General features: G+C 38.0%; 1 long non-coding RNA gene across 1 annotated transcript in view; it reads left to right on the top strand.

The window, feature by feature from the left end:
* LOC125159653 (uncharacterized) overlaps positions 1-5645 on the top strand; it is a 34550-nt gene extending 28905 nt beyond the window's left edge. Inside the window, exon 2 of the long non-coding RNA XR_007149869.1 lies at positions 2-5645. This is a non-coding gene — a long non-coding RNA (uncharacterized LOC125159653). The remainder of the gene's footprint in view (position 1) is intronic.
* The last annotated feature ends 10236 nt before the right edge of the window (positions 5646-15881 follow it).

The raw sequence follows: 15881 nt of genomic DNA, 5'->3' as shown, positions 1-15881 counted from the left end.
GAGAGACATATAGGTAAGATTGTATTTCAGTTGTCCCTTTTCTTTAGGAGCTATAGGCTGATGAGCAAAGGCAAGCATCAGGCTGTTGTGGGAAAAAAGGTGCTAGGCTATCTAGAGAAAATGTGAAGAGATGTTCCAGGCCAGTGAGAAGAATTAGACAAGAAATACCCAGATGTGCCAGACTGTTGAAGCACCAGCCAGAAACACCTTACTTCTTTGAGCTTGGGTGAGCAGGATTCCTGGGGTTTGGGATTCCTAGTGATGGTTAAAAAAACAGATGATTGGTCCTGGGACAGAGTGAGGCCCCAAGGAGGCAGTTTGAACTCCCTGCTCATAGTAGTGGCCTAATAATTTGGTAGACTGTGCCAGTACTGCTCCTGAGTTTAATACCCACCTCAAGGTTTAAAGGTGAGAGAACTTGGGAATATTTACTTAGCAGGTTTAATCCTTTCCTTGATTCCCCCCCATGAGAGAAAAAAATTTAAACAATTGAGAATATATGTGAAAGCATTGTAAAGCAGAGAAAAAAGTGCAAGGCATTCTCATTAATAGTATATCAGCAGCCATGCACAGCTGACATTTAAAGTGTACTGTCAGTTGTGAAGCATTATGTAAATCAGGGGTCATCACACCCTTTCTGTAAAGGGTCAGATGGTAAATATTTTAGGTTTTGTGAGCCATATGGTCTCTGACACATTTTTTAAAATTAACCCTTTACAAAGAAAAACTACTGTTAGCATGTGAACCAAGTATATTTGGTCTGTGGGCCATACTATCATCCCTGATGTACATACCAGGGACTGTGTGCTGAATAATACTTGTGTGTGCCTGTCCCTGAGCTAGACACTTAAGGATGCAATAATTATTTACTATTACATCCAGGTGACCTGAAGAAAAATATGTGAATGTGCTTTGTAAACTGTAAAGCACTTAAAGATTTATGAGTTTCAGAGTTGATGAATGAATATTGACTACACAGTATGTACATTCTGTACATTCTACTAGACACTGTGAATACAAAGATTAAAAGAAGCCTGAATAAAGTACTTTGTCAGAAGTATGTAATACTATGAAAATATTAGGAATTGTTTGATAAATGAATAATTCATATATTTGTGGCCATCATGTTTCCGCTGCTCTGGTAATTTTAAGTAAAAGTACAGTATTCCAGGTAGCAGAAAAGCAAACACATGGAAGCTGCTTTTAAAGCATAAAATATACTGCAAACACAAGGGATTAAGCTATTGTGAAAACTTATAACATGTCACATACCATGCTAAGTGCTACAGATGTCAAAGGGAAAACAGTGTCCTCAGTAGGGAATTAAAAATGTCAGATTATGAAGTGCATATTAAAGTACTTTGTAAACTAAAGCACTGTATAGATACCAGTGTGTTACATGTTTATGAATATTATTTGCCTTTTATGGGCCAGGTATATTTTGGGTACTCTGAAATCTAAGATAATGCTTCCAAGTAATAAGAGGGGGGCTTATATTTAGATGTAAAGAATTGGATATTGCTTGTTTTAATCAATCAAGACTTTAATGGTGATGTCAAATTAAATTATCACCAGTATATTTTACCAGGTAACAGGTAAATGTAATGATTGAGATTGCACTTGCACTTTCTAAAGTGCTATATAAATACAAGACATTAGCTGTTTTCTGTGTGAATAAAACTTTCTGTGAGATAGGCATTGTCTCCAGAAAATTCTCGTGTTCCTGACATCCACTATGACAAAGGTAATATAAATAGTTATAGAAACTGAGGGTTTAAATACTTGTTGAATGAATGAATGAATATCAGTTACTTACTATGTGGACTCACTATTATAGGCACTAAAGAGATACAAAGATTTATCATTTCAATGTGCTTACAGCTGAGAATAAGCCGATACATGTGTCAGCATTTTGGGAACTCTAAAGCATCATATAAGTGTAACTACTGATTTTCTGATTTGGTGCTGAGTACTGGGCTTATAAAATTATATCACACTTATTATACTATGAAAAAAGTTGGAAAAATCTGAGGAAGAGTTCTTAACTATTAAACACTCTGAATATAATATGCAAAGGATTAAATATCTGGTAAATGCAAAACTGGTTAATAATTGTCTATTACGTGCCAGTCTCCTTGCTAGGCATTAGGGATGTGAAGATAAACCATCTTTATTGTGTCCTGGGTAGCAGCAGATAATGTGTAAAATCAATTTATAAGTCTTAAATTGCCATATATGTATAAGCAATATCTGCTGAATTAACATTGATTATTTACTCTGTCTTATCTGTGGAGACAACAAACGGGGATGCAGAAATTATCATTATTATTGAACTTACAACAGAGATCTGTGTAAATTTACAAGCCTGCTGTTCTATACAGATATAAGGAAATAACTTGGCTTAATGAATGATTACTTTCTATGAGGCTTAGAACTATGCCATGCCTAAGGATATAAAAATGATTTTATTCTTATGAGGTGTTCATAGGAAGAAATAAGGAAATCCAGTGAGAAATAAGGAAATAAGTGAGATCCAGACTAAAAGTTAAGCACTACTAAGCTTATTTAATAAAAACATGGGAAAAATGGAATTGTGCCAGGAAGTATGCTAAATGCTGAACGCTGTGGAAAGATAATATCTGAATCAGAGGGTGTCCTTGCTCTCTAGCTAGACTGAAGAGATGGGAAATGTTTTTAAAAAAGATGTTATAGTTCTCTATCAGTCTTTAAAATGTTGAATGCTGAAGGTGGAGGTGAATGAGGTCCACCCTGCCTGGCTTAAAATTAAATGGCTCAGGTTTCATTTTAGATTCATATGATAAACCTAGAGCATTTTTATGTGGAATACATCATTCTAGGTCCTAAGAGAAGTGAAATGGCTAAGTCAAAAGGGCATCAGAATACAGATTATAGATGAAGATAAGAAAACATCATTGATTTTTAAGTAGATATTTGAGTGCCTGTTTTCTGGACAGTATTATGCTAGATAAATTAGTTGAGTTGGCCTGGTCCAGAAAACCTATCGACATGCCTTAGAGATTAAAAAAAAAAAAATAGAAAAATAAGGCATGATTCTTTTAATGTTAAATGAAGACTTTTTTCCTAATTCTTTCTAATTTTCACTTGCTCATTGACCTAGTTTGAAGCCAGAAGACTGATAATAAGGGAGCTTAGGGTTTGTCCTTTAATTCATTACTTTAACATTCTGTTTTGATTACAGATGGATGGTTTAAGATGAGAATTAAGATAAAACAACTGGTTTTAAAAATATTTGCTTATTGGCCTAGCATAGAGTCAGGAAGCCACTTGAACAGTAAAGATTTTTTTCTAGATTTTCTGTATTTTGTAAAAATTTATTTACCCTGTATAATGTTCTCAAATGCAGAGAATGAAGAGACTTAAAGGACCTATACCAAAATGTACTTTAATCTCACTAGTTTATGGTGGAAACATAGGAACTATTTAATAAGAGACTGCAGTTCTTTCAGTTTATTGAGCAGCTGTGATAGTAAGACACTGAGAACAAATGATCACCTTCTCTTTGGCATGTTTTATAGAGTGGGAATAAGAGAGAACTTTTCATTTATACAAACTTTGAGGAAGGTGATGTTAAATTGGAACAGATCTGGTAAGAAAGGCACTTATTTTGTCTTGGAGATGCAATAGGACAAAACAAAAACAAACAAAACAAAACAAAAAGGAATGAAATTCTTCTTTAAATGGAAGTGTCTATTTCAAGGCATTGTGTTAATTGCTAGACAGAAAACAAAAAAGATCTTGACTGAAAGATACTTTTTAGTTAGCTTTGAGACTAGAATATAAGAGATTACTGTTCATTTCTTCATTTATTCATTCTACAAGTACATTTGAATGCCTATTATGTATAAAGCTCTTTGCTATGTTCCCAGATAGCCCGAGAGACATGAAAAAAACAAAAACAAAAACAAAAAATAAATGCTTTCCTAGAGAACTTTTAAAGCTTTTCTTTTGGCCTGTTTTCTGGTTAAGGGCATGGCATAGTCCGTAAATAATGTTGTGGGTTTTAATTGCTGTTCCATGTTTCTTCTACCACTCTGGCCACTACAATAAGCAGGGTTTTCTATTGAGCTTGCTCTTTAAGTTGCAGGAACTTTCTTTATAATAGGCACTTTATTTTTCCTGGCCCATCCCTAATGAAAAATGACTGTGACCGCTGCTGGACAGAAGGAGGGATGACAAACAACTAATTCCCAAATTCCAGTTTCATTGGTACCAGCATTGGGGAAACATACTCTAGCCACAATTGGTTTTAAAATGCACTTACCAGTTTTGTCTGTTTTTAATTGTTTACATTTTTACATTCTGACAAATATGTGCTGCCTAAATAGATGTCTTTGAAATACATAACATAATTGGAGATGGAGACATGATTTCTCTTTTGCAATAGTATCTCAACTTAACCTTTAGAAATGTCACCATCAAAACATGTTCAAGAAAGGACTTCTTAATAGTGGAATAATATCAGTTAATTAAAATAGCTTAACAATTTTACCATGTTTAAAATTTCAGAATAATAGAAATTGGAAGTAATTGGCAAAAATTGGAGGGTATCAACAACAATCCTCAATCTAGGCCCAACTGGGTTTTGACCTTTTCTATTTTTAAATCACTCACAGAGGGTGGGATAGGAGGAAGAGTGAAAGAAAAGGTCAAACCAGTTTCTAAGGGCAGCCTGCCTGTGTTTGGTATTGGTTTTAAGAACATTACTACCTCCAAGTCTAACTAGGGGATTGCTTTTTTTAGTTTAATGCAATTCCGATCAGTAGTCCTTATTGAGATGAAGACATGGTACTTTGTCTCCCACTAATTTCTGTAAGTCTTTGAGAAACAATTTTGAGCTAGTTATCAACTAAACCTTGAGTTAGATAATTATGGGATTTGTTAATTAAATCAATGTAACCTCCATCAGAAGGTAGTTTTAAAGTCAACGTTCACTGCAAAAGAGGAGGACTTTATTGTTACAGTAATTTATATAACTTTTAGTTTACATCTGTAAATGAAGAAGGAAATAGGTGAATGGCAAAAGATAATTGGTGGAGGGAACAAAGTTGAAGACAAATTGGGTGTGATGTTTCTAGTTTTCACTTTGTACATTTTTATTTAGGCATCAGATATATCTGAAATACTATTTGGCCTTCAATACTGTGGTATCAGATGGATTCTGTAACACCCCTATTTTCAAGTTGGGGTCGGGGAGTACGTTATTGGAAATTAGACAGGAGAAAGTAACTAAAAGCCTTCCTTTCACAGTTCCTGACATCCTAAGACTACTGCTATTGATAAGAATAAGAATATACTATCATCTGAATTTTTCTGGCATAAATGAAATTATGAACAAATACATTTTTAAAGGAAATGGCTTCATCTCTACCCTTCTGCCTAAAAGGGAATCTATGCCAAATGTTCCAATAAATGGGAAGATACACTTTGACTTGTGAACTGATGTGAAAATGCAGAATCTTTGATTTTTGAGTGTTTTGAAGATTGATAAATCTTTCTCAGCATGGGTGACCACCAAAAGCAATCTAAAGCTATCGACATGTCACAACTGAGACAAATTGGGGAATGTGTTGTCTAATGTGAAATAAAATGTACTGTTTTGAAAATTTTGTATTTTGATGTGATAAGTTCTACCTCACTGTTCCTAGGTACGCTAGTAATCTCCTTTTTTTTATTACCTTAATTACCCAGTTTACGTACATGGTTTGAGGTCTCCATTTCTTTATTCCTTCAGTTGCTTTGGTCAGCGACACTGAGAAGTAGAAACCCAATTAAAAAAATGTGAGAAGCAAAAAATTATTAAGGTACAGGGTGGTATAGGAGTAAGGTATAACAAAACTTTTTGTAAGGATGTGGGAAGTAGGATGTATTTGTGCAGGAAATCACTATAATTAAAGAAGTTACAGTCCCAATCCCTGAGTAGGTGAAGAGATCTTTGGTGTTCCTAGAATTTTGAATGATTAAATACTCAAATGTTAGATTGGTGACTTCATAGGTGTATGACTCCCTGCAGTGCTTACAGGCAATAAATATTGTCTTTGAAGAAAGTCTTAAGTCCTTAAGGGCCAAGTAACTTCAGTACATGTGCTTTTAATACTGATGCCTGGGAAACTCATTTAACCTTATAAATGAGTATGGTGTCAGATCATAAAATTGGCCCATATCCTGATGTGTTGCTTCTGAAAGGGAATGTACGTAGGTAGCCCTTAGTGGTTATTTTCATTTCCCTGCAAGACTAGGTGTGTGGGACAGGGAGAAAGCTGGTGGGGAAACTGGAGAGGTTAGGAAAGAGCTCCTTGAGGTTATTCTTGGGTGTCCTGCAAGGCTCTGTTTCCTTAGGTAGCTCTGATTCCCTCATGGGCTGACTTACCAGTCTCCTTGTCATTTTGCTCTGCTTGCTCCTGGGTTTGTCATACCATTGGTCCTCAAAGTTCTCAGTTACAATCGGATGGAGAGGCAATAAAAAGCATCAAGTCTTGCTTAATGAAAAAAAGTCAGATATGCCAAGTTTAATGAGGCAGCAGCAATATTTAGAAAATGACAAAGCATTTGGTAGTATTTTCCACCTTTCATATTTTCTGTGGAGTAAGGATGAGGTGATCACTGTGTGCTCCTCTACTGTTTTGTTCCAGGCCAAACAAGATTAACTTGATCCTCCTAAATAGGTCACTATTTTGCCTTTGGTTATAAGTTTTTCTCAGTTATTTCTTTAGAAAAGGTAGTGTTACTGGAACTAGTAGACTTAGGAAACCTAGCATTTCAATTTGAACATTGTGTAATTTAAGTTGGGTCTAAAATCGAGCCAGCCATATTCTGTTCACAATGAGTGGGCATAAAAACTGCTAGTTATAGGTGCAACTTTTAAAAAGATGAAGGAGGAGGGGATTTAAGATGGCAGAGAAGTAGGGGACTAGGGTTTTCCTTGTTCCTCAAACACAGCTATATTGAGGTAAGATCACTTGGAACACCCAGGAAATTGATCTGCGGAGGCAGAAAGATCACCACACTTGGAGGGAGAAGGCTTGGCAGGATCTAGGTGTGTGTATGTGAATTGCAGATAAAACAGCATAAGCATGGAGGGGAGGGAACGCTTTCTGTGAAGTCAAAAGCGAGTGCTTGTAAAAGTTGGCATCCAGTTAGCACAAGAGGGAAACCTCTGGACCACGACTGGGGAATGAGAAATACTGAGAGTGCCAGTTTCCATTTTGCAAACAACCTTCTTTAATCCTCATCAGTGAGGGCGAGTTAAAAACACTTCATTTGGTATGTAGCTACTGGTCTAGAGAATACATTTATTTTGCAAACAATCTTAGGAACTGAAACTCAGAGGTTTCAAAAGTGTGCGACTTTCTCCGGAGAGAATCCTGGAGCAGCCACACTCCTGGGGAGGAGGGAGCTGGCCCTAGAACACCAGGCGAGGTGTAGCGTTTCTCAAGGGTGCACTGGGAGAGAACAATCCCCTTCCTTGAGTGCTATGGGAAGAGGGTTTATTGCCTCCCCAAGGACAAAAGACCTTGCAGGTGCCAGCCAAAGGCTTTTTATCAACAGGGTGGAGTGGCTGTACATCAGAACAGGGTCCACGTGGTGCTGGGTCCTTTAAGACACTGGGTTTTAAAAAAATGGAGGCCATGAAAGTCCACTGAAGGACCTTGACACAGTTCTTAGGAATTATGCCAAATGATGGAGCATTAAGACAGTTACATGGTAAATGGGGAAACCTAGGAACAGTTTCCATACTTTTAACCTTTTAACTATATTGCTTCTCTTGGCTTGATAAAGGAGATCTTTAAAAAAAAATTGGGGGGCGCCTGGGTGGCGCAGTCGGTTAAGCGTCCGACTTCAGCCAGGTCACGATCTCGCGGTCCGTGAGTTCGAGCCCCGCGTCAGGCTCTGGGCTGATGGCTCAGAGCCTGGAGCTTGTTTCCGATTCTGTGTCTCCCTCTCTCTCTGTCCCTCCCCCGTTCATGCTCTGTCTCTGTCCCAAAAATAAATAAATGTTAAAAAAAAATTGGGTGTGGTTCACCCACAGTGTTACATTAGTTTCAGGTGTATAACATAGTAATTCAACTTCTCTATACATTATGTTATGCTCACCACAAGTGAGCTACCATTCATCATCATAATGCTATAACAATATTATTGACAATGTTCCCTATTCTAGTGATTTACTCATTTTATATGAAGCCTGTATGTCCCACTTCACCTTTGGTCCTTCACCCATTTTGGCCATCTCCCAACCCCCTCCATCCTTATGGCTGCCATCAGTTTGTTATCTATAGGTCTGATTCTGCTTTTTGCTTGTTTATTCATTTTTTTTGTTTTTCGTTTTGTTTTTTGTTTTTAGATTCCACATGAGTGAATTCATAGGGTATGTGTCTTTCTCAGTTTTACTTATTTCACTTGCACAATACCCTCTAGGTCCATCCATGTTGTCACGAGGCAAGATCACACCACTTTTATTGCTGTATAATATTCCATTGTATACATATATCACATCTTCCTTATCCATTTGTCAATGGTAGGTGCTTAGGTTGCTTCCATATCTTGTATAAAGGTAATTCTTGAGGGGTTTTTATTGCCCTCAGTTCCTGGGTTTTGCCACAGTCTTTCTTCCAGTACTAACCAGCATTCCTAATGGTGATGTTCCATTTACCCACTCTGATTTCTTTTCCACGTGTACTCTGGATCAAAATAATAACTTCTCTAAAGTGCTAAAGTGATGAAAGTTCTCATCATTTGAATGCATAAGAGAAGATCAAAGGAATAGGGGAATGTAGACTAAGGTAGGAAAGAAGTTGGATTTAAGCAGACTTGCAGATAGCTACTTACATAAAACCTATCATTTCTGTGGGGAACTTGGTGGTGAGGAAGCAGAATTTACAGGTATAATGAAAAAACCTTTGTTTCTCAGAAGAAAAATACATGGAAGAAGAATGTTAAAGGTAGGATGACTTTTGAGGGCCTCACTTTTATAATCTACAGGAAATGATTAGATACATCCTCCCAGACTTAGAATAAATCCCCTCATCTTTTCCTTTCCCCCCAAAATTTAAGTCAATGATTCTGACAATATCCCTGGAATGACATCTACATTTTGAGAATAGAGGAAGAGATGTGGGATCCATCTATAATGGTGAACTATGCTGCCCTCCCATTATCAGGGGACATTTGGCAATAATGCTGGAGGTTAAGAAACTGCTCCTTTATTACTGCAGATAGTCTCATCTGCAGTGTGGAAATTTTATTCCCTCACTTCAATTAAATTCCATTGGATTTTGTACAGGAGGGTGTTAGCCATGTAATTCTCAGAGTATTTAGAATTGTATATAGAGGTGCCTGGGTGGCTCAGTCCCACTTCAGCTCAAGTCATGATCTCGCAGTTCACGAGTTTGAGCCCAGCATTAGGCTCTGTCTTAACAGCTCAAAGCCTGGAGCCTGCTTCAGATTCTGTGTCTTCCTCTCTCTCTGCCCCTCCCTTGCTTGCACTCTGTCTCTGTCTCTGTCTCTCTCTCAAAAAAAAAAAAAAAAAACCACTAAAAAAATTGTGTATATAAATGCACATAATAAAGATGAGGCATCAGAAGTCCAGGGAACTTAGTGTCACAATAGAAATCTAGCTGAGGTGAATCCAGATCTAAGATCACTTGATGTCTAAATTAGTGCTTTTCTCACTATTCCGTATAGCTTCTTTTATGAGAAGGGAAACATTCTTACGAGAAAAGACTTTGGATTATGGATACCTTATAGTTGGGAATAGTGCTCCCTAATTACAACTAACCTCCAGCAGAGTACTTCATGTCATTATGTTTATGGAGAAATAAAATTTTACAGACTACCCAAAGAAGGATTATAGCAATTGTACAACATTTTTGGGAATCATTGCCTGAGTTCATATTTTGCTGTTGCCACTTACTGAATATGAAGTCATTAAATCTCTGCTTTTGTTTTCTCAACATGGAGATGATGACAGTACCTATCTCATGGAATTGTACTGGGTTTTAAATTAGAAAATACATGTAAGTACAACAGTGTCACATAGTAAGCAAATGAATGCTAGAAATAATAATTTAACTATAAGGTTGAAGTGGGTATGACTACTTTTTGGTAATTCACCCTGGCTCATTATAAATGAATTCTTATTGGGATTGGGGGTTGAAAGACATATGGCGAGCATTTTCCAAAGGATAGGCCAAAAAGCCTTGGAGAAGCCACATTTTGCCTATGATTTTAAGGCTATTTTTATGCACATGGTCATCTTAGATCTATAAGGAAGAAGTTGCCATTTTCCTGTGTGTAATAACATGGTTCCAAGGCGACAGATTCTATTCAAATGAGAGAATTGTGAAAAATATGTTAGCCTTCTATAAAGGACAAGATTCAAAACTTAGAGTATTTTTTTATATCTCTTCATGGGGGACTCATATTTTACCTCAACTCAAAGCAGATGCAAGAGACTTCCCAGAAAATCCTGTTAAAGATCAAGTGGGAAAAAATGCAGTGACCTCCAAATTATTATGAGAATGAGGCACCTTTAATTAAGATGAATCTTCCAATTTTGGAACAGGATTGAACTTGGAGTTGAAAGGGAAGAGGTTATGAAGGATCTCCTTTTGGCATTTATATAAATTCCTAGCCCTGAAGACATTGACAAAAATGGGTGATTAAAGATCCCCTATAAGAGGATCATAACCTTTGATCTCCCAGGCACTAGAGGGTCCTGCAAATGATGTCTCCTGCCCTGCTGAGTCAGGGTGGTTGTGGTTCCTTGTATTGGTGCCTAATACAAAGAAATCTGAACAGCTTGAAGGAAGGTAAAATGTTCTCTTCATCCCCTTTCCTCCTATCCTGACCCATACTTCCTTTTGTTCAGAAAGGGGTAAGGTCTGAAGCAGGGAAAAAATAATTTTTCTTCTATTACTACTAGGCGGCTGAAACTATCAAATTCTTTTTTCTCGCTCCACTTCCTCATTTTTACATCTCTTTTTATATCCATTTTTTTTTTACTGTTATATCACTACAAAACAGGACAAGAAGTGGCTGCGGGTAGGCAAGAATTGAACTGAGAACAGTCTGAGGTACACCCTTGTACTTGCTCAGGTGAGAATCCAGTCATTGTGCTAGAGTACTCTCAGGTGCTATTGCCTGAAGAACTGGAGGCTTTCTCTGGTTGAATATCCAACCAATGGTATTTGGTGTGTAGGAGGAAGGTTTAAACCTGAGTCTGCAGGGAGGTAGTAAGACCATGAGAAAGAGGTAGTTGTCCGAGTAGCTTGCATGAAACCGTTTTATGATCCCAAATACATCTTCTCACATCACCCCTTCTTGCTTGAATAATCATTGGAAAGAATAAGGCTTAGCTGGGAATTAAGTTATTCTTGAGCTCCAAGATGTAGTGAAAGATCAGAAGTGGTTTTAGCTATCTTGTCTTTACTAAGCTATTGCCTTCAAAAAGGAATGGAGAAAAAATATAGCTGTGACTGACTGATATTGGCTCATCCACACTCTGAAAGGGGAGACCTTCTCTAAAAGATACTACCTATTTCTTGATATTACCACTAGACATTATTTTTGGGTTCTAGGACAGTGGGTCATGGGCAGCTAAGGCTTGAGAAGCTGGACATAAGATTTGGGACTTAACTATTGCCAAATAGAAATTACCATTGATTACTATAGATGGCAAGTTGGCTTTGGGGAAAATTCAGGATAAATAGTAAATCCTGCCATTTTCAGCAAAAAAAAAAAAGAGTGTGCTGGAATTCTACATGGTTCACAGAAAATAGCTCTAATAACAATGGCCTACTTAAGCACTAGATTGATTACTAGGACTCAAATGTACAATAGTCATACCATTAGCTACTCTGGAAAGCCTAATAAAAAGCCAAAGCAAAGCCCTAACCACGGACTTCCCTTCCAAATCTAATCTGGAATCAGAAGTCCCTTTATTTTGTCCCTTCTATTTCTTGTCCATTCCCTACATTGCTAAGGAGAGTGCAATGACCAGAAGAAAGTCTGGATGATCTACAAGCAGCCCTTAGATTAAACAGTGTATAAATATACCACGTGGAGAAAAAGAAATAGAGTAGTCAATATTATGATTATGCTTCTAGTCAATATCAATGATTATGTTAAGTCAGGCACTTGTCCCATCTTATGCCATTCTTAATTGAGCCAGAAACAGTGCTCAATTCCCTCTTTCCAACACCAATCCCTGTACACTTTTTCCTCCATCAGGTTTTTTTGTTTTGTTTTGCTTTGCTTTGCTTTGCTTTGCTTTGCTTTGTTTTGTTTTTTACCTATGTATCTTTGGAATAATACATGCTGGAGAAATGGCCAGTGTTAGAGGACATAAGCCTGTAAGGGAAGTCACAGAATGGGCACCAGGCTTTAGGAAAGCAAGACAGAAGGACCCTGTTATCAAGCAAGGACTCCCATATCCTAGAAGCCCAAAACATGTTAATTTGTTGGGGAGGAGAGTCTGCACGTTTATTTGATAGGCTGATTAACCAGGTACCAATGCCTTTTAGTTGCTTCTGTAACCCTTGCCTGTATTCTGATCCTTTCTCACCTTGGTATTTGCAGCTTTTACCTTGCCAAGTGCTTCCTGTTCATTTCTTAATACCTCTGGAATACCACAATCTCACTTTTATAGGGTTATGCTTACATAGAGGGAAAGCTGTATATTGTCTGTGTGGTGTGACTTCCAAGGGACAAGAATGCTTCATTACTCAAGTCCCTTCCTCATAGCTGATGTCTGAGATCCCATTATTTAGAGATGAGTCTTTGATTCTTTAATATGTGATAAAGCAGGGACTATGTTTATTTTGGTTTTGTACCTGCCAGAATCTAACAACAGTGCCTTGCCCATAGGTGATGCTCAACAAATATGTGTTGAATTTGACTTAAACTTCAGAACACTCTAGGAGAGAAAACATGATTTTCATTCCACACATAAGCAAGATCAGCAAATACATCACAGTTTCTTTCTCCCAACCCATGGAAGATAGTATTAAACAATTTTGACACTTATTCCTGCTAAGCTTAGTTCCTAGAGATTGCTAGTTGCTCACGAAATTACAGTCTCCCCTTCTTGGCTTAACATGTGGATGCTAAGCTAGACTACATTTCCCAGCCTACTTTGCACTTATGTGTATCCAGATGATTGTTATAACCACTAAAATGTGAGTGAACGTTATGTAGGCCTGGCTTTTAAAAGTTAGTGTATAATTGCCTCTTCCCACCAGCTGCAATATAGACATAATAGCTATCTACCTTCAGCCATACAGATGAAAATCATTCCCTACAAGATGGAAATATGAGGTGGTAAGAAAGCAAGTCCCTGAATGACTAAGAAATAGAGTTTCCCCTCTGACCAGAATTTTCTACATTGGGACCATCACGTAAGAAAAAGAATATTTGTTTACACCACTGAAGTGTTGATTTTCATTCTTACAGTAGCCCATTCTTCTTCCCATAACTCAAAACAACTGGATGCAGCCGCACAATCCTTCTTACAAAGCATTTCAAGTAACTACTATTAGTAATTTAAGAGTTGGCATGCAAGATGAAATTTATTTATTGTCATAGCACTAAAGGATGCATTTTAAAGAGAAGATCATATTTTGAAAGAAGATTGTGAGGAAGCTGGAGAACAGAAGGCCTTCAGTCTCTGAATGGACAGGAAAAGGGATTAAAAGAAACTGGAATAATACAAAACAAGATAAGTAGTTGTAACAGAAATCATATCACCCAAAAGTTTAAAATAATTACTATCTGGAATTTTACAGATAAATTTTGCCAATCATTGGGCTAGAAAGTAAGAATAGTAGGTGATAGAGTTCAAAAGGTATGGCACATACCTTTATATAGAACGTTGGAAGAGCTCAGGATCACCAAATAACCACCACCTCCAAGAAAGGGAGATACACAGGGGAAGATGGTGGTGGGGGAGGAGGAAGACCCTAGGCTTACTTCATCCTACAAGGACAACTAAATAACTAACAAATTGTCCCAAATATCCAAAAACCTGATTTGACGACTGGCAGATCAGACTCCACCACTAAAGGTAGAGAAGAGGCCACATCAAAGAAGGTAGGAAATGTGGAGACCAGCTTGAGAGAGAAATGGATTATAGCTGCCATGGTGGGGAGAGAGCCATGGTTGCAGAGAAAGGCCAGAGACAGACTAGCACAGTGGACTGCAAGGGGAAAATGAATACCCACAGCAATTGGCTTGGAAAGTGAGAAGGGGTAAATTTTGTGAGTTCTGGCAGCCAATAGGGCTTAAAGCTTGGAGTTTTAAAGGTCAATGTTCTTGGCTCTGGGACAACTGGGAAGAAATTGGGGCTGCTCTTAGAGAAAAAGCAGGGCAAACAGCCCGTGAACATACAGCATGGAAACAGCAATCTGAAGAGTACCTGGGGCACACAGTGGGAAGGTTAGTTTCTCACCTCAGAGCATGTCCCAGAGAGGCAGCATTCACAGAGAGGCCATTCTGGGAACAAAGGAACTGGCAGATGCCATTTGCCTCCCACCCCTCAGCCTAAGCACAGAGCCACGGAGCATGTGTAGGAACAAGTGAAGTGCTGACCCTTGTTACCTAACTTGTTTACACCACGACTGCCCCACCCACAGCCTGGAAGAACCACCCTTCCCAGTCATGCTTGCCTCAGTCTCAGCCTGGTGGGCCTCCTCCCCCAGAAGACCACCTCAAACCGTTGCCAACACCAAATCTTCTGACCCAGGAATTTTATGGAGCCTCGGTTCCAGTGGCAGTGGTAACAGGTCTCATTTCATAAGCAGACCTTTCATAGGGCACACCTAGATAAACCCCACCACATTCAGGCCAGGGACCAAACACTGCCCATAACAGGGAAAGAGAGCTTCTGTAGAAGACTAGCCTGAATGATAAAGCAGTCAGGACACAATAGCAGAGCCCATAACATACAATGGAGACACTCCCAGGAGCACCAGGCCTTGGGGAGCAGGGAACACTACACTACAGGGCACCATTGGACCTCTTCTTCATGAATCCATTACCGTGAAGAATAGGAGATATAGATCACTTTCATAACACTCAGAAGCAGACACAGAGATTTAGACAAATGAGAAGAGAGAGAAATTTGTCCCAAACAAAAGAATAGGACAAGGCCACAACCAGAGATGTAAGCAAAACAAAAATAAGTAATATGCCTGATAAAGAATTCAAAACAACGATCATAAGGATATTCATTAGACTTGAGAAAAGACGGGAGAACATCAGTGGAACCCTTAACACAGAAATAAGGAATAACAAAGCAGAGATAAAGGGTCCAATGAAAAAAAAAAATAAGAAACACACTTGGAATGAACAGCAGGATGGAATAAGAAGAGGAATAAATTAATGATTTAGAAGACAGAGTGATGGAAAGTTATCATGCTGAACAAAAGAGAGAAAAAAGAATTGTGCAAAACCAGAATAAACTTAGAGAACTCGGTGACTCCATCAAATGTAATAATGTTTGTATTATAGGAGTCTCAGAGAAAAAGAGACAAAAGGGCACAGAGAATGTATTTGAAGAAATAATACCTGAAAACTTCCCTAATCTTGGGAAGGAAACATATCCAGATCCAGGAGGCACAGAGAATCCCCAACAAAATCAACAAAAAGCAGATCCACACCATGACATGACATTAAATTGGCAAAACATAGTGAAAAGAAAAAATATTAAAAGAAGCAAGAGCAAAGAAGACAGTTACAATACAAGGGAAACCACACGGAGTTATCAGTGGATTTTTCTTCCTTTTTTTTAAATTAAAAACATTTTAATGTTGCTTTATTTTTTCAAAGAGAGAGACAGAGTACGA

This window comes from Prionailurus viverrinus, unplaced genomic scaffold (assembly GCF_022837055.1).
Source record: "Prionailurus viverrinus isolate Anna unplaced genomic scaffold, UM_Priviv_1.0 scaffold_55, whole genome shotgun sequence".
Lineage (NCBI taxonomy): Eukaryota > Metazoa > Chordata > Mammalia > Carnivora > Felidae > Prionailurus > Prionailurus viverrinus.
The sequence above is the reverse complement of the archived record's forward strand: the minus strand, read 5'-3'. Positions and strand labels throughout refer to the sequence as shown.